We start from the raw sequence: 20,766 nt of genomic DNA on the forward strand, positions 1-20,766 counted from the left end.
TCCATTCTTTAGTTCTCCATTCCTAGATGATTCACCTTTCTTGGTGTATGATAGTCCTGACCCATTAGAACAACTTGATGACATCATAAGTTCTTCAAAGCACTTCATTACCTCCTTTGGCTTAGTTGGTGTAAATAGGTATTTACTATTTACACTTTACTTAAGTTTACTTAGGTTAGTGCATTATTTTGTTATTTATTTTTATGAGACACTTAGGAGTTTGTGCACCTTTTTGAGTTTTCATGTTGAGAACACAAAAGTATGCAACTCTAATTATGCACATGGTGTCTACAATACTAGAGTTTGCATCATTTACTGAGTTTTCATGTAGACAACATAGTTATTTGCACTCTTAATTTAGCACATGTTGTCTACAACACTGATTTGCATGTCACACCATTGTAGGCTTATCCTCTCATCATCGCACTTACTTCCATGCTTAATGGAGGATAACCCATATCTGGTGGACATGTTCCTGGTTGTATGAATTATCATGATACTGATTCTAAGGCATTCTAGATGCATCTTAGAGGCCTTTATATTTAGGCACTCCTAGTGTACTTGTACATTGTATTGAATACTATACACTTATTTTGATCATACTCTGGTCTAATTTGTGCTTGTATTTTGAGTACCTTAGTCTTGGGTGAATTCTACCCTAAGGTATATTCTTACAGGCTTGTTGAATCTTTCTATGGATTCTTCTTCATTTTTTAATTTATTCTTCAACATATCTTATTGTGATTTGGGATTTTCAATATCTCCATCCTTGTGATTCAATTCCTCATTTGCAAGCATTAGTTGATTCATCATGTCTAGTTGATTATTTATGAGCTTTTGCACATATGATATCCTTTCTTCAACTCTGGCAGCCATTACCCTTTTGTCTTCTTCATATTTTTTATTTTATTTAGTCATTTCACATAGTATTACTGATTGGATTTCATGTTCTCTTTTTAGTCCTCTTTTTCGTTTATTCAAGATTTTTTCCTTATCAAGTAGATCACTAGATACTCTTTCATTTGGGTTGATTGTACCAAACAATCATGTATTGTAAACTTCTTCATAGGAATTATGTTTATCTGGATGGTAGTTTCTTTTCTTCTTTTAAGGGAAGCCTTTAGATCTTATCTTTCCTTCTCAAGTTTCTATGGTATGAGTTAGATTTCATCATTTGATTGTCAATAACATTATCTACTTTGAATTACTCCATCTCCAAAATCTAATCTCCAAGATATTAAGCTTCTCATAGAGAACCAATGCTTTGATACCAGTAGTTAATTGTTGGATGAATAAACATGATAAACTAGACACTAAGAGGGGTTGCGAATTAGAATCTTAAACACTTTATACTTTTCTTAGATTCATCCACATCTATCAATAATTTTTGCATTTAAAACTGGTAATATATATATTTTGTACGATATAAATATGATCAATCACATGCATGAAAATAAAACACATAATGGAATATTTGTTACCCAAAAACCCTCCAAGGTGATGGTAAAATTAGGGTGGGGATGACACCCACAAGTCTTCACTACTACAGTAATAAACTTAACCCATGATGGTTACAATGTTTTATTGTAAGACATGATTTACTCTATGAGGATTTTTCTCTATTAAATGCTTAAGAGACTGCTAGGTCTCAACTTGTTAGAGCATTTAACACTTACAAAAAAGTAAGAATTATTATAGGAGATTTACAAAGATCTATTAAGACCACTCTATTAAGAGATTTAACCTGGTTCAAGTTGATTAAAATTGATTTAGTACCTGACTCTTAGTTTTCTCTACAAGATAATTTTGAGTCTTCTCCTTGCTAACTATCCTCTCCTCTAGTTTGATATCTCTTGCCTTTCCCTTTCACTTCATTGATATGACTAGGTCACTTGTTCTACTACATGATAACAAAACCCTTCAATGACTTCTAATTTGATCTAAATCCTTCACTCTATATAACTTCATGTTTGTACATAAAATCTTTTTATATCCTTCTTTTTTGGCACATAATCTAGGTTAAGATCTTTGCAATATAAAAATATTTGTGAAGAGTTTTCTAGATGATTCCATGTTTTGCATGTTCATCATGATCGTAAAACACACAACATAGGGATTTGTGATCCACAATGTGTAAATGTTTTGTTACAACCTATAACAGTATTAAATGTTCTACAATAACCTCTTAAAAAATTAAATATCCCTTCCAAGTCAGCCTGACAATTATTTTTCTTAAAAATTTGTTCCATTCCTTACTTTTATGTAAACTATTTGTTGCTTGGCCTTTACTATTTCCTAATGCTCAACATTTTTTTTTCTTAGCCTTTATTGTTCTTAGCACACATTATATAATCCTAAATCCCTAAAATTTCTTAGAATATTTATTTTATCTCGGAGAGGTCTGAAACCTATCTCAAAAGATTCATCGTATATATTAAAATATATCTTAAGTATAAGGAATTAAATATATGTCAACATATATCTTAACTGATATATTTTAAACCCCTAGAAAGACTATTTTGAACTGGAAAGGTGGGAAATCCAATAAGGTGTCCAAAAACAACTTCCAAAACTTCTTTTGCCAAGCCTAACTACTTTCTTTTTCTCATGTGAGCAAGTGCACTAGTCTCAAGTTTTGTGTGAGACTTTGCATCACTTCGCATGAGAAAGTACATGGTTATGCATGAGGATTCGTTGCACACTACGCAAGAATTTGCATCCATGTGCAATGAAGTACATTCTTTCTCAAGGAAGTACATTATCATGTGAGGAAGTACAGTGTCATGTGAGGAACTGCATTTCCATACAAGAAAACACATCAGTATGACAAAAAAGCATAAATATAAAATATAAAAAACATGAAAACCTCCACACTAGTGAGCACCAGATCCATGTAAATTGAGGAATGAATACTCGACTGCATAAACAAAAAGGAAAGAGGAACATCTATCCATCTAAACCAAAGTAGTAAAGAATGTACTGAAAGCAACATCATAGTTAACATAAGCAACATCACAATGTACAAAACAACTAAGTACATATTTTCTCCCAACCGTCAATAGCATCATAAGACCATCATGGATGCTAGCCATCCCCCACATGTAACATTCCAAGCCACTGATCAAATCATCAATACTATCATAATAGGGACATCACTACTAAGACATGCTACAATATAAGCATGAAAAAATCTAACATGCTAGTAGTAAAGAATAAGATAATCCTTCAAGTACATAACATCACCTATCACATGTTGATCATCATAATAAGGAAATATAACATGCCAATGTTGGAAATATGATTGAAAAGCTCATTGTTGAAGATGCAAAGAAGGAAGTTTTTTGTTAAAAGAATGTTTTCAACCATTGTTTTGTCATTGATGTCAAACCTGCTATTTGTAGAAATGGCATTTTCCTATAAGATCCAAGCACTATTACTTAGTTGATTGATGAAGATGATTTGATCAACAAGATGTAACAAGAGAACCTAAGGGAAAGTTTGAGTTATGATGTTGTAATGAAGTGCAAGGATTAGTTAAGACAATGGTTAGATGATGTATTGATGATGGTTAGAGTGTACCAAGTGATCTTCAGGTGCCAAGAAAAGTATCAAGTGTCGAGCATCAAAAAATCTTAGTTGTTGTCGAGGATCAATAAAAATGTAGTTGATGTTGAGTAAAACACTATGTGTTGAGCATCAGGATTTCAATAGTACTGAGCTACTACATTATTTTAAATGATGAAGATTCACGAAATTTGAGCCGACAAAGTTGTTGCCTTGAATTTTGTGAACTAGTTGGAGGATATGGATGATGAGCTGTGGCATAGAATTCTATGTAAACAATTTTTGGATGAATTCAAAAGGATTATTCAAGAAGTTTCTAGAGGGAAAAATATATAGGTTAGATACAATGAATCCTACCTAATACATACTAATTGAAATTAAAGAATGGAAGAATTGAGTGGGAAAAGAACTCCAAGACTTCTATTTAAGGAGTCATAGACGAAGAAGAAAATGTTGTTGATGCAACTACTAAAGTGCCAAATTGAGAACTAGTTAAAGGGGTGTTAAGGAGAAGGCATCTAGGAGAAGGAAGAGCATAGAGGGTCTACTTCAATAAGTGGTCAAAGAAATATTATTACACTAGTATAATGAGCATGGAGACTCAAGGAGACTAAGCTGTCAAGAGTTGCAGAGATTGAAGGTTAGACAATGTGAAGAGTTGAAGAGTGATCTGAGATCTGCAAGTTAAGTTGTATGTTGTAATTAGGTCAAAATTCCTAATTGTTACTCTCTACAAAATTTATCAGTTAGGATAGAAGGAAAATCCTATGGACTTAGGTTGGCTTAATAGCCATTTGTAAATCCTTTAATAGGATGACATTGCAAGTGAATGTTCTAAAGTCCTCTAACTAGACCCACTTCTAACAAGGTTGTTAAATCCTTTAACCAGGTCACATTTAACAGTGTGTTGTAAGCCTTTAATAGGGCAGGCCTTTCATAGGACATCACTTCAAAAGAGTGAGAATTGAGTAGCATGTTACTTGTAGTTTTTGCCAAATTGGGTTTCCACATAAATCACTATGTTATGTGTTGATCTTTTATGTGTTATGCTTGCACATTGATTTATAGTAACTTTTTTATTAGGAAATTTAATCCTTGGATGAACGAATGGCTAAATGGGCTCACAACACTTAGTGAAAAATTTTGAATTGGACATGTTGGATCTTGAATAACTGATTCAGCCCCCCCTCTCAGTTATTCTAAAGTATTTGTAACAATTGGTATCAGAGCCATCTGCTGATTTAGTTTCAAGGTACTACAAGAAAAAGATCAAGATGTCCAAGAGAGAAGTTCCCAAGCTCAACATAGAAAACTTTGTTGCATGGTAGATTCTAATGAAATTGCACCTTGGATCAATAGGTGACTATGCACAAACCTCAATTAGAATAGAACATGTAAATCTAGCTGGACTTCTTACTATAGATAATTTGAGCAAAATGAAGGAGCACAATAAAGAAATGCTGGAGATTACCTCTCCACTCAGCTATGTCGAATATGATGATATCAAAGATTGTAACACTACATTCAAGATGTGGAAAGCCCTAATAGATATCTATGGAGGAGATCAAAATGTCTAGAGAGAAAAGAGAATTAGTCTCAGAGGAAAGTTTGATGACATGAAAATGAAGGAAGGAGAAAATGTTGCTCAATATGCTACTAGAATGAAAGAAGTGGTAAGTGCAATAAGAAGTCTTGGGGTCAATTGGAAGAAGAAACTGTCAATAGAAAATATTTAAGAACTCTACTCCCTATCTATGCTATTAGAGTTTCAACCATCCAAGAGCTAAGGTGTGTACAAGGAAACACACTAACCTTTGAAGGTATAGTGGGAAGACTTACTGCATTTGAATTGTCCAACTTTGATAACTACAGACGTAAGAACCTTGAATAAGCTTTCAAGGCCGCAATTACAAGAAAAGACACTAAGGAGGAGACATCAAGCAAGAAGAGAAGAAAATGAAAGCATGCATCTAGTGATAGCAACATAGATGATGAAGATGTGGAATAGTTAGAAGCACTATGGGCTAGAAGATTGCATAGATGCAAAGGTAAATTCAAAGGTAAGCTCCCTATCATATGTTTCAATTGCAATGAAGTAGGTCATATTTCTGCAAGGTGTACATAGAAGAAGAACAAAAAAGAAGGAAAAAAGTATAAAAATAAGAGAGAAGATGATAGCAAAGACTACAAGGAAAAAGGCAAAAGATTCTACATTGTTGAAGAAGATTTTGATGAGAATGATGATGAAGTAGTCTATGTGGCCATGAAGGATGAATTAGATAAAGATGAAGATGAATAAACAACATTGGTTACCTATGTGAACAAGAATGACAAGTGGATCATAGACAGTGGATGCTGACATCACATGATAGGAGATAAAAGTAAGTTCATTACCTTTACTCAATATCATGGAAATAGTGTTAGATTTGGTAATGATGCTCCATGTCAAGTCAAAAGAAAAAAGGTTCCATTAAAATTACAAATAAAATTTCATGTGATAATGCATACTATGTTGAAGGATTGAACTACAAATTCTTAAATGTATCACGATTAGGCAATGTAGGTTGCAAAGTAGAGTTTGGAAACAAAACTGCCAAGATCTATGACACTGATTGAAATTTGATAGGAAAAGGTGAATAAACTAGGAGTAATTTTTTAAACCTAGATATCAAAGATACAACTTGTCTTGTTGTTAGACTTGATGATGTGTGGTTGTGGCATAAAAAATTATATCATGTTAATTTTGACAATCTGATTAGCATTAGAAAAAAGAAGAAGGTCTGAGGGTTGTCTAAATTAAAGAAACCTGAAGACACAATGTGCAAACAATGTCAACTAGGGAAGATGACCAAGTCTAGCTTCAAAAGAAAAACATACACTTCTAAAGAAGTACTAGAGCTACTCTATAAAGACTTATGTGGTCCAATAGAAGTGCAAAGCTACCTAAGAGATAGATACATAATGCTATTTGTAGATGACTATTCCAAGATTATGACTACTATGTTCTTGAAGAAAAAATCTGATGCATTTCAAAATTGTAAGTGGTATTTGGCCAGAGTTTAGAAGGAAATAAGAAAGAGTCTAAAGTGCCTCAGATTAGATAGAGGAGGTGAGTTTACTTTAAAGGAATTTGAACTATTCTACAATGATAAAGGTATCAAAAGGAAAACATCAGTACCAACAAGTCCACCATAGAATGGTATCTGTAAGAAGGAATAGATTAGTGATAGACTGTGCAAGGACCTCAATGATGGAGAAAAATGTTGCACTAAATTATTGGAGAGAAGTTGTAAGTACTATTTTTTACACCCTAAATAGAGTCCAAGTCAAGAAAGGTAGAAATGCAACACCTTTTGAACTATGGTATGGTCACTCACCTAATGTAAAACATTTTAAAATCTTTGGTTGTAAATGCTATATTCTTAAAAACACTAGAAATGGCAAGTTTGATGCAAAGAGTGATAAAGGCATATTCTTTGGTTACTCCACTAGAAGCAAAGCATATAAGTGTTTGAATACTAGCACTAACAAGATGGTGGAGAGTGCAAATGTAAATTTTGATGAGAATGTAGAAGTTCAAGTTGATGGAACTAAGAAATTAGAGGATTATAGATCCTTTATATACTTCTATGAAGGAATGACTGTTGAAGACAATGCTACCAATCAAGTTGGGAATCAACAACAAATTTTAGTATCAACCAAGTCACTGCCAATGAATGTTGAGTTGCATTCAAAAGCTAAGTTGCAGAATAAAGAAAATGTACATTCTAACTTTGACATCAGTGGATAGGAAAGAAATGATGAACTATCAGATGAAGAAGAATGAAATGACTTTGAAGCTGAAGGATCAAACATGGAAAGAAGGACAGAACCAAGATTAGCCAAGTATGTAAAAAGAGATCACCCTATAGATCAAATCATTGGTGACAAGGATGCAAGATCAATGACAAGTAATAGACTAAGAAATGAATCATGTCTGCTCAGCAAAGTTGAGCCCAAAAACGTGAAAGATGCAATACAAGATGATGAATGGTATAAAGCTATGGAAGAAGAGATAGATTATATTGAGAAGAATAAAACTTGGACCCTAGTTCCTAGACTAGTTGATAAGAATGTAATTGGTACCAAATGGGTGTTTAGGAACAAACTTGATGAGAATCATGAGATAACAAGAAAAAAAGATAGATTAGTTTGCAAAAGCTATGTACAAGAAGAAGAACTCGATTATGGGGAAATATTTGCCCCTTTTGCAAGAATGGAAGGAGTAAGAACATTACTTGCATATGCTACTTACAAAGGTTTCAAAGTCTACCAAATGGATGTCAATTCTACTTTTTTGAATGGTATACTAGAAAAGGATGTCTACATAGAACAATCTGAGAGATTTGTTGATGACAAGAACAAAGACATGGTCTACAAACTACACAAGGCACTTTATGGATCGAAGCAAGCACCTAGAGCATGGTATGAGAGACTGCACAAATATCTTTTGAAAATATGATTTGAGAGAAGAGATGAAAAAGCAAATTTTACATCAAAGATGAAAAAGGTAAAGACATTTTGATATCAAAAATCTTTGTTGATGATATAATATTTGGAGAAAAAAGGTGCTCTATGTAAAGATTTTGCTAATCAAACAAAATATGAGTTTGAGATGTCAATGTTTGGAGAGATCAAGTTCTTTGTTGGATTGCAAGTACATCAATTGAAGCATGGCATATTTGTGACCCAATACAAATACATCAAATACATACTTGAGACATTTGGATTAGAAGAGTCAAAATTAGTTAGCACACCAATGGCAACAAGACATAAGTTATCTAAGAATGATGAATCAAATAAAGTAAATCAAACATTGTATAGATCAATGATTGGAAAGCTATAGCATGTTGTACATAGGAGACTAGAAATTGCATTAGTTGTTAAAATGGTGACAAGATTTTCTACAAATCCAAGAGAAAATCATTTGATGGCAGTGAAGAGAATACTAAGATATCTAAAAGGAACTAATGACTTTCGTTTTTACTACAAGAAAAATGAAAAGTTTGAACTGAGAGCCTACACTAATACAGATTAGGGAGGTAATATTGATGACAGGAAAAGCACAAGTGGAGGAGCACTTTTCTTGAGAAAAAAATTGATTACATGGACTAGCAAAAAGCAAAGTTGTACCTCATAGTCCACAACAGAAGCTGAATATGTTGCAGCTGCTATCAATTGCACCAACATTGTATGGATCAAACATTTGTTGCAAGGTATGAAGGAAGAAGTAAATGAGCCTATGATACTTTACTGTGATAATACAAGTGTTATCAACATATCAAAGAACCTTGTAATGCATGCTAAAACCAAGCACATTGCAATCAAGTATCACTATGTAAGAGAGTTGGTGGAAGACAAACAAGTGAAGATGGAATATGTAAGCTCAAAGGAACAAATTGCTGACATATTCAGAAAAGAACTACCTAAAGATTCTTTTGAGTATCTTAGAGGTAAGTTAGGGGTGATAACCCTAGCCAAGGCTACTTAAGAATAAGCATGACTGCCTTGCATCAAATGAGTTGATTGTTGAAGATTTTACACATCGATGCAGAGGATGTTTACTTTAGGATTCATGCCTGAAGTAATCGAAGTGGAGAAGTTAAAAATCACTCACAAGCAAGGAGACAAAGGGAGAAATTGAAAGAGTCTAAAAATGCTACACTTTAATTGTAAGATGCTAATATGTCCTTGTCATTGTTGTCAAAGAGGAAGAAATAGAAGGCAATTGATCAACAACATTAAGAAAAGAACAAGGATACAATAGCTAAGAGGGAGAAGTTGTAACGAAGCAATTAAGATAGTAGAGGGAGATGTGAAAACTTATAGTTACACAATTTACTTTTTGGCATTTGACTTACTAATCTAACCTAGTTTGAACTTGGTTAAAAAGTTTAGTTTTTTGGTTGATCAATTTGGTTTGCCATCAATGTCAAAGAGGAAGATTGTTAGAAATCTAATTGAAAAGCTCATTGTTGAAGATCAAAGAGGGAGATTGTTACAAAGAAGGAAGTTTTTTGTTAAAAGAATGTTTTCAATCATTGTTTTTTCCTTGACATCAAAACTACTATTTTTAGAAATGAAATTTTCCTATAAGATCCAAGCACTATCACTTAGTTGATTAATGAAGAGGATTTGATCAACAAGATGTAACAAGAGCACCTAAGGGAAAGGTTGAGTTATGATGTTGTAATGAAGTTCAAGGAGCAGTTAAGATAATGGTTAGATGATGTATTGATAACATACTTGAAGATACATAGGTTGGTCACAACTAGAAACATTAGAAGAATAAGTTGTAACAAGGTTGATTGCAAAGCTTAACCTAAGTTCATTAGTGTGTGCCGAGAAAGCTAATTGAAGATGAGAAAATTCTTAGTTGGAGAAGAGCAACAGGAAATTATAGTGTGTGCCAAGTGATCTTCATGTTTCGAGTGAAGTTCAAGTGCTAAGCAAAGTATTAGGTGTTGAGCATCAAAAAATCTTGGTGTCGAGTGAACTTTAGGTGCCGAGCATCAGTAAAAATGTAGTTGATGCCGAGTAACATGGTATGTGCTGAGCATTAGGATTTTAATAGTATTGAGCTACTAAATTATTTTAAATGATAAAGATTCACCAAATCTAGCTGAAAAAGTTGTTTTCTTGAATTTTGTGAACTAGTTGGAGGATATAGATGATGAGTTGGTGTCATAGAATTCTATGTAAACCATTTTTTATGAATTTAAAATAATTATTAAAGAAGTTTCTAGAGGAAGCAAAATATGGGTTAGATATAATGAATCCTACCTAACCCATACAAATTAAAATTAAAGAATGGAAGAATCAAGTGGGAAAGCAACTCTAAGACTTCTATTTAAGGAGTCATAGACCAGGAAGAAAATTCTTTTGATGCTACTACTAAAGTACCAAATTGAGAAGTGGTTGAAAGGGTGTCAAGGAGAAGGCATCTAGGAGAAGGAAGAGCATAGAGTTTCTGCTTCAATAAGTGGTCAGAGAAAGATGATTGTACTGGTACAATGAGCATGGAGACTCAAGGAGACTAAGCTTGAAAGGAGGTCAATCTGTCAAGAGTTGCAGAGATTGAAGGCCAAGCAATGTAAAGAGCTGAAGAGTGATCTGAGATCTGCAAGTTAAGTTGTATGTAGTAATCAAGTCAAAATTCCTAATTATTACTCTTTAGCAATTGTTTCAGTTAGGATAGAAGGAAAATCTTATGGACTTAGGTTGGCCTAATAGTCATTTGTAAATCCTTTAACAGGGTGGCATTCCAAGTGAATGTTCTAAAGTCCTCTAACGAGGCCCACTTCTAACAGGGTGGTTAAATCCTTTAACTAGGTCACATTTAATAGTGTGTTGTAAGCCTTTAACATGGTAGGCCTTTCACAAGGCATCACTTTAGAAGAGTGAGAATTGAGTAGCATGTTACTGGTGGTTTTTCCCAAATAGGGTTTCTACGTAAATCACTGTGTTATGTGTTGATATTTTATGTGTTATGCTTGCATGTTGATTTACAGTAACTTATTGATTAGGAAAGTTAATGTTTGGATGAATGAATAGCTGAATGGGCTCACAATACATAGTGAAAAAGTTTGAATTGGACATGCTGGATAGTAAATAATTGATTCACCCCCCTCTTAGTTATTATAAAGTATTTTTAACAATTAAACCAATAAGAAAATGCTAAACCAATTAGAAATAGATAATCCAATACAACAATTCACGTCATCTATTCATATGCTAAACATCATAATATGGAAATGTGTCAAATAAACTAACATCATCTAAACATGATATCCAAGCATTCTAATGAAAGCATAAATCACAAGAAAGTATACTTTAGAACCCAAAGCATCAAGTGACAACATCCAACAATGATCACACTAGGATAAAATACCCTCTCTATACACTAGTCCCTAGTAATGGTGAAGGTAGCTACACCTCCCAACCACATGGCACCCGTAGGTCCATACCCACCATGCTGATGGAGATAATGATCCAACCAAAAACACATGCAAAACAAGCATCCAAGGCTAACACTCATGCCAAATAGTATGATGGCTAACCAAGAACCTAAGATAATGCAAGGAGTATAGGTCCTAGTTAGAAACTTAATAGGCTACTAAGTAGGGGCTGACATCATGGAGAGTCACTTGGCATCAACAAGCCCAAGATTTTACTAGTAGCTCTCTACTTCCCAATGGAATGAGCACATCCTAAATCATTTTTTTGTTATCTTAAATTTGATTACCATTCACATATTTTATTTATTCATCACTTACTTAAAAATTTTGCATGCCAACCCTCAGGAAATTGGCACTAGGTTGTAGAAAAGAAGCCCCCTCCATATGCTACCCTACCCTACCTGTGATCATCCTATGACAAGTTCCTATGGGCATGCATATTTCCAACCCAACCCCAATGATCATAACTTTTAGAAGTACCATGGAAGATCAAGCCTCGCAAGTCACCTAACAAATGTACGTGCACATACTCGTATGTGCCACACCACCATCACGAAGATCATAACACAAGGACTACATGCAAACACAATGCAAAAGATAACACCCAACTTAAAGCAATACGGGAAGGATAGATTCTACACAAATCTCAAAGGAAATAAAATCATATATCAAGAAATCACTCAACCAACCTCAATCTGAGAGTATGGATTCTACATGAATCCTAATGTCCACCAAACAAGAACAAAAGTACAAAACAAACCATAACACTAGGTATAAAATCACTCAACCGAATACAAAGTCAAGAGTACAGGTGTGACATGTATCCCAATGTAACATAAGAGTGCAATAGTGGTCTGGTTGATATCCAAATGGATCATCTAGGTCCATGATCCACATTGTGCCAAGAAAACTTGAGAAAATAGGGTGGCACACAAAATGAGGTAAAATTTTCAAAATTTTGGAAAACTTCAAAATTAAAACCCATATGACCTTTGGGTACAAAGATCCAAAAATAATTAAGTTTGAACACCGTATGCAAAAATGGTCAGCATAATGGTGCAAAACCCCAAACTCTCAACATAAAAAATGGGGAAATGCCCATACCCACCCAATTGGGTAGAGTTAGCATACAGAAATGGAGGGGAACACTAGTTCTCAGCCTCCAAACAAATGGCTACCAAAAATAGAAGTAGAAACAGAGCCAAAACCATAAAATAGGAAAGCCCTACTTTACAACAAAAAGGGCAAAATGGGAATCTGAACCATAAAATAAATAGCTTGCAAAAGTATCAAAAAATTGTGGTAATCCAAGGTTTCTATGAGCTAGATCCAACACGCTTAATCTCGCAATGATCCCATAGCTGTAGCTTCCACAATGAACAAAACAATAAATCCTCATGAAGAGGATTTTGGGTTTTACTCTCCAACTTTCTCATTCAAAAGTCAGAAATGAGGAATTAAATTCCTTTTTGGATACTTATCCACTTTTTGAGTGAATAATCGATTAGGGAAAATAACCAGCCAACCTAGTTAAACCCCAAATCGACCTAAACAAAAAGAGGCTATTCTTATAAATAAGAATTTATCTATTGCAAAGTTGCTGGAAATTAAAATAAATCAATTAAAAAGCCTAAAAACTCAAAAACACATAAATTTCCTTAACAACTTTCACGACAAAGCGAACCTCTAAATGCATAAAAGCACTCACTAGTGTAATCACATAATGCAAATGAATTTGGATTTAATAATCACCAAAAGGTTTAATTAAACAATTAAAATAATGATACATTGACCATATATGGATGACATTGTTAAAATGTGAATAGTTGAATCATTAACTCCATGTGCCATTGCCGGGGATATAAATCATGTACACTAAACAAATGATCAAGTGAAATTGCATATAATAACATAGTCAAAGCAATGAATGCATTAAATCACCTAATTTAACCATTTATTTAATTATATCAAAAAAATGTATATACATCACTCACATTCGCATAAAGCATAACAATGCAGGAATGAAGTAAATAACCATAGCATTAAATCCATCACATAACCTAAATAGAGATATGTCTAAATATCGGATAAATAGATATCATCATAAAACACACTGTCATCTCAAAATGGCATCATCATGCAATATAATCAACTAAACAACATAGTAATCTAACATCTATGATACTAAAATCAAGGTACAACATCCAACTGTCATTTCATCTCAAGTGTAAAACATAACATGAGTAAATATCCATAATACATAACCAATGAATCCAACATGGACAATCCATTTCTAATAGTTTAAGAATTTATTAATGGTAGTTTACACAACATTAAAAAGGCACTTAAAAGATATATTCAAACATAGTCATAAACATGAATAACCATTGCTACAGGAACCTAGCCTAGTGTAGCATGGTAATAGCACATAGTGCAATCTATGCACACATCTCAAGGTAATCATGAAACAACCTCATGATACCACATCGATCTTGGTAGCCACTGGCACAAGCCTCAATGAACCATAAATCACATCATAATCTCATAAATTAGCCAAAGCATAATCAAAGCAACTGATACAAAAACATACATCCAATCACCTTTATAGTGTAGACCACTCATGGTCACAATCATGATCCATGACAACAAAAGATCGACAAGGTTGCATCCATCAGGATGACTTATAAAAGTTGAATAGAAGAGGCACTATATTATTCTTATTTAAATGAGTTCTATATACACAAGAGAAATAGCATGAACATAATTAACACCGAGATTTAATGTGTGAACATAAATTTAAGAAAAACCACCAATTGCAACTAGTTATTAATTTTCACTCTTCTAAAATGAGCCCTGTTAGGAGCCAACCCTATTAAAGGTTACAAAACACACTATTAAGTGTGACCCTATTAGAGGATCTGATCACCTTGTTAGGAGTGGCCTTATTAGAGGTCTTTAGACACTTCAATCTAGAAATGCCACCTCGTTAGAGGATTTACAAATAGTTGTTAAGCTAACTCTATTAAGAGATTTAGATCATAGCTACAATGGTTAGAAAGTAAAAATGAGATGACCTTATCTCTAATGCAACTAAATTGTTGATTATAGATCTCAATTTTGGCTTGTATACTTGATCTTGTTTGATCAAACATATCTTTGTAGCTCAACAAGGATATTCTACTTATCTTTCAAATTCACTTTCTCTAAGTATCATCAAATCTTGTATTATATTTTTATACCTTTAATCCTCAACTTGACCTTATATGTATACCTTACACATTGTCAATTTAGCTTGAATACAACTTAGACTACTTAATATTCATCTCCTTAGTTGGATAGAACCAAGTGAGCTTGGTTATCACTAGATCCATCGAACATTTCCTTCATTATCTAAGTGAGCTCAGTTAACACTCAACTTTTGCAAACTTTCCTTTGATGATAGAGTGAACTTGGTAGACATTGTCTTTGAACTAGGAAAAATCAGGACTATTGAGTAGACATAAGAAACTATCTTCAATGCTTGAGTGAGTTTGACATACATTGACTAGAAATGATATGATATTTTGTGTAACATCAAAGAAATAAATAATTAATCAATTATTTCCAACAATATCCCTCTTTGGCATTGATGGTAACACAATATGTCATAACAGAATAAAATTTTAGAGCAAGAATAAAGTATGGAACATATCCTTAGTTTCATTTTTATTCTCATTCATGAGAACTCCCTCTATCAGTGTGAACTCCCTTGATTTTAGTTTCTCCCTCTGCTAGCAAAACTTTGTCTTAAATATTTTCTTCTAATAGGAAACTTCCCCTCTTTGATATCAGACCAAGTTCTCCTTGATGTAGGAGCATCTAGAGGTATAAGGGCAATCCTATGTCACCCAAAAAAAATACCTAGACCTAGTTTCTATTTCATGTGTTTTCATTTCAGGATACCCATTTGGGTCAAATAAAGATTCCAACTCTCACAGTTCCACTATTAGTGTTCTGGGTTAGAGTTTTTAAGCACCTTGGGATACATGTAAATGCCAAAAAAATAGGACTATGTAATTGAGCCATAATTATGGTGAGTTAGAAGGTCAATTTGGAGTGATGATGGTAATCATAAATTAGAACATTCCAGAAAAAGAATCAGGTCAAAAGGCCCCACGGTTTGAAAGTTATCGCAATTTTTCAATTTTTGGAGACCTCCTAAGAATTATTCAAAGTCAAGTTCAAGGCACTAAATGACCTTGTACATGCCTCAAAAATGGGATATGAGTGAAGCTGATCTATAGGGCTATAGAGCACTTTGAGAGCTTTCTAGAAATGTAAACAGTTTGTCAATTGGAGCTACGGTTCAAAAGTTATGCCTCCTAAAAGTTTAGCTACCATTTCTGGATTCTTCTAATTTTGCACCAACTTGTAAAGCAACTTCTAGAGCCTTCCATTTTGGTGGTGCATGAAAACTAGTACTTTCTAGAATGTATTCCTAATCCTTAACCCTTTAGGGTCTATTTAAGAACATTTCTAGCATTGTAAAAGGCAGATTAGAGGGGAGTTTCAGAGAAGGTATTGGGAGAAGAAATTATCTCCAAATTTACACTATTGCAAGCCCATAGGGCACATTTTGGAGTTTTTTTTCTCCACACAAAGTTTATTGGCATATTTTCATAGTTGATAAAGTTTTCCCTTTCTTCTTATGTCCATTCTATACTTGGGTTGTGTCTCCATCACTCCTTCATTGATATCTCTAAAGTAATAAAATTTCTATGTGGCATGATAGTAAAATTCTCCCTCTTTGACATCTCATGCCAAAGATAATATTTAGTGAATATATATGTACCTCATGTACTAGTTAATTTGCAATGTATTCTTGCCAACACTACATCAACTAACTGATCTTCAACATACTCTGGTTGATGCATCACTGAACTTTATTTAGTGAGATTCAGATAGGGGAATGACCCTTAACTTACCTCTTAGATACAAAAATGCATCCTTAGGTAATGTATTAGTGAATATGTCTACAATTTTCTCTTTAGTATTCACATATTACAATTTTACCTCTTTATCTTGTACCAATTCCCTTAAAAAAAGATATTTTATAGCAATGTGCTTAGTTTTGGTATGCATAACAAGATTCTTTGATATATTAATTGAACTAGTGTTATCATAGAAGATAATTATTGAATTCTTAATCTCTATCTTCATACCTTCCAACAGTTTCTTGAACCAAACAAAATTTGAACAATTAACTATTGTTGCCACATATTATGCCTCTATTGTGGATTGTGAAATACAATTATGCTTCTTTCATGTCCAAGACATTGGTCTTTTACCAAGAAAGAATACTCCACCACTTGTTCTTTTTATGTCATCAACACTTCCTACCCAATTAGCATTTTTGAATTCTTTCAAATCAAAATTGCCTCCTTTTTGTATGATAATCCATAGTTTTCAATACATTACAGATATCTCATGACTCTTTTTGTTTCCATCATGTGATTTTCTTTGGGATTTTCTGAGCATCTTTCCACCATACTAACTGCTAATGTAATATTAGGCCTTGTGTGTACTACATACTACAAATTTCCAATCATTGATCTATATTTGGTTTGATCTACTTCTTTGGAATCATCATTTTTGAAAGCTTATGTCTAATAGGCATAGGTGTTCCAATACTTATGAAATTTCCCATTCCAAACTTTTTTAGTATCTTCTTGATATATTTGGATTGAGTAATGTAAATACCATCTTTCTTTTATTGGATTTGTAATCCAAAAAATAATCTTATCTCTCCAAACATGGACATCCCAAATTATTTACTCATCTCTACTAAAATTCCTTACATAAGTCATCATTTCCTATAACTAGAGTTTTATCCACAAAGATTTTTGCCAACACAATCTTTAGATTGTTTGGTCCTTCTTTGATATACAAATTGTTATTATCATTTGTTTTTTGAAAACCAATATTTATCAAGTAGTTATGAAGTCTTTCATCCTAGGCTCTAGGACCTTTCTTGAGACCATACAAAGCTTTATGTAATTTTTAGACCATATCTCTTTTGGTAGGATCTACAAAACCTTCAAGTCATTCTATGTAGACTTCCTCATCAAGAATTCCATTCAAGAATGTAGATTTTACATCCATTTGATAAACTTTAAATCATCTATGTGTTGCATATACTAGTAAAGTTCTAACACCTTCTAATCTTGCAATAGGAGAATTTTTTTAACCATAATAAATACCTTCTTCTTGAGAATAACCTTTACAAACTAACCTTTCTTTATTTCTAGAAACTTCTCCATCTTCATTTAGCTTATTTTTGAAAACCCATTTTGTGTCAATTTCATTTTTATCCTTGGATCTTGGAATAAGATTCCAAGTCTTATTCTTCTCTATCTATTCAATTTCTCCATTCATAGCTTCAATCCAACTTTCATTATCCAAAGCATATTTAACTGATCTAGGTTCAAATTCAGCAAGCAAACATTTACCTTTCAATTTGTTTCTTGTCATTATTCCATTTGATTTGTCTCCAATGATTTGATCAGGTGCATAGTTCCTTCTAACATATATTGATAACACATGTACTTTGGATTTGGAATTTTTTCCACTGATCTCTTCATGATCTTCTATATCAAGCTTTGGTCCCACTATTTGTGACTCAAGTCCATCAAACTAGATTTTCTCTGGCAACAACTCAATAGCTTCTAAATATGACCCAAGTTCTTCAGACTGTGACTCAGGTTGCACTGGTTGCAACTCAGTAGCTTTTGGAGATTTTGGGGACTTCCAAATAGATTTGGAAATCTATTAGGTTCATAATAAATAAATTCTATATAATTCTTTGGTTCTTTACTTCTTTCTTCTTCACTATTTTCTTCAGACTCATCAATTCTTACATGTGAACTTTCTATGATTTTATGAGTTGATAAATTCAAATAGTTGTATGCTTTACTTCTATAGGAGTATCCTAGGAATATGCCTTCATCACCTTTGACATCAAATTTACCTTTCCTAGATTACTTCAAGGTATATAATATTTGCTGCCAAATAATATCAGGTAACTTCAATTAAGTTTGTAGCCATACCATATTTCATAAGGAGTTTGGTTTGAGTCTTTCTTCAACTATACTTTGTTCAAGGTATGTATTGTAGTATCGATTTCTTTCCTCCAAAATATGATTGAAACACTCTTTTATATCATTAAGGTTCTTGCACAATCCATGATGGATCTATTCCTTCTTTCAACTATACCATTCTATTGTGGTGTATTAGGGGCTGATGCTTGTCTCTTAATTTATTTTTTCAATGAAAAATTCATTGAACTCATTGGAAATAAATTCACAACCTCACCTAATCTTAAACATTTCAGCTTCTTTCTAGTTTATTTCTCTACTCTTGCCATATACCATATAAACTTTTGAAAAACTTTAGATTCTTCTTCTAGATACATTACCATCATCATTATAGAATAATCATCAATAAATAAAATAAAATATTTATCTCTAATGTAACTTTCTATTCTAATAAGTCCACATAGCTCTATATGAACCAACACGAAGACTTCTTCTAAAAAATAGTTCTTTCTTTTGAAACTAGTTTTAACCATCTCTCCAATTTGACAATTTTTGCGTAGACCCATTTCTAGTTTCCTCATACTAGGAATACCTCTTACTCTTTTCTTTTTTCTTATCTTGACCAAATTATCAAAGTTCACATGACAGAACATTTTCTTCCATAACGAACTTTATTCTAATTGAGAAATAAAACATGAACTTTCATTGAGATCTAGGTAGAATAGGTTACCTTTTTTTTTTTGCCAAACCCATCTAGATTTCCTTTTCCATCTAGTAGCTTGGCCTTTCCATTCATGAATTTTTCCTTGAATCCAATGTCATTCAACTGTGCCACACTTAGTAGATTATGTTTTGAGGCTTTGATAGCACTGACACTGGGTTTTATTCTTTCAACATATTTTGTAATATTTTCATCCTCTCTCATTTTCATATGATCAAGCTAGCCTCTCAAATTTTCTACCTTGGCTCTTTTTACATTATCATCACCTCCATATATATCCTTCATTTTGGTCCACATTTCATGAGCAGTAGTACATCCTTTGACTTTATCCAATTTGCCATAGTTAAAAGATGATGTTATGTCAATCATCATGATATTATGACTTTTATTTTTAGAAATTTCTTCTATAGACATTGTACCAATAGGAGCTTTATAAGCAATGTTTAAGCATTTCAAACCCAAATAACTGATAGTTGTGAGATGAAACTTCATAAATTCCTACCTTTCTGCAAAGTTGTCTTCGTTCAACTTGCAAATCTCTCTTCTATAAGACATCCTAATCTTTAGCTTAGGTCCTTGAAACCTTATTTGCAAGCACCAAGAAGCTCTAATACCAATTGTTGGAAATATGAGAGGAGTAACTGAGAAGGGAGGGGTGAATTAGTTACTATAAAAAAAATTCACAAATCCCATATATGTCAATACGCAACAAAACTTTGATTAAACTATATTTTGTTGTTACTCAGCAATCACACATGAACTCAGTTTACACTAGCAAATGTAGTAACTCAACAATAACTGAATATACTAAAATAACTTTGCAATTTCTTAACATGAAAATCTTAAGATATTATCTATGATTATCCTTATTTAACATAGTTCCATACACACAAGAGAAATAGCATGAAGACAAGTGACACCAAGATTTAATGTGGAAACCCAATTTGGGAAAAATCACCAATTGCAACTAGTTACTAATTTTTACTCATCTAAAGTGAGCCCTATTAGGACCCAACCCTATTAAAGGTTACAAAACACATTATTAGGTGTGGCCCTATTAGAAGATTTGATCACCCTATTAGGAGTGGCCTTGTTAGAGGTCTTTAAAATGTTCAATTTGGAAATGCCACCTTGTTAGAGGATTTACAAATAGTTGTTAGGCTAACTCTATTAAGAGATTTAGAAAACTACTACAATGGTTAGAAAGTAACAATAAGATGACCTTATTTCTAATGCAATTGAATTTTTGATTATAGATGTCAACTATGGCTTGTATATACTTAATCCTTCCTAATTGAATGTATCTTTGCATCTAAACAAGGATATTCTACTTATCCTTCCAATTTTATTTTTATAAGCATCATCAAATCTTATATTATGTTTGTACACTTTCAATCCTCAACTTGACCTT

This window comes from Cupressus sempervirens, chromosome 5 (assembly GCF_028749045.1).
Source record: "Cupressus sempervirens isolate cs-2001-9-10 chromosome 5, ASM2874904v1, whole genome shotgun sequence".
Taxonomy (NCBI): Eukaryota; Viridiplantae; Streptophyta; class Pinopsida; order Cupressales; family Cupressaceae; genus Cupressus; species Cupressus sempervirens.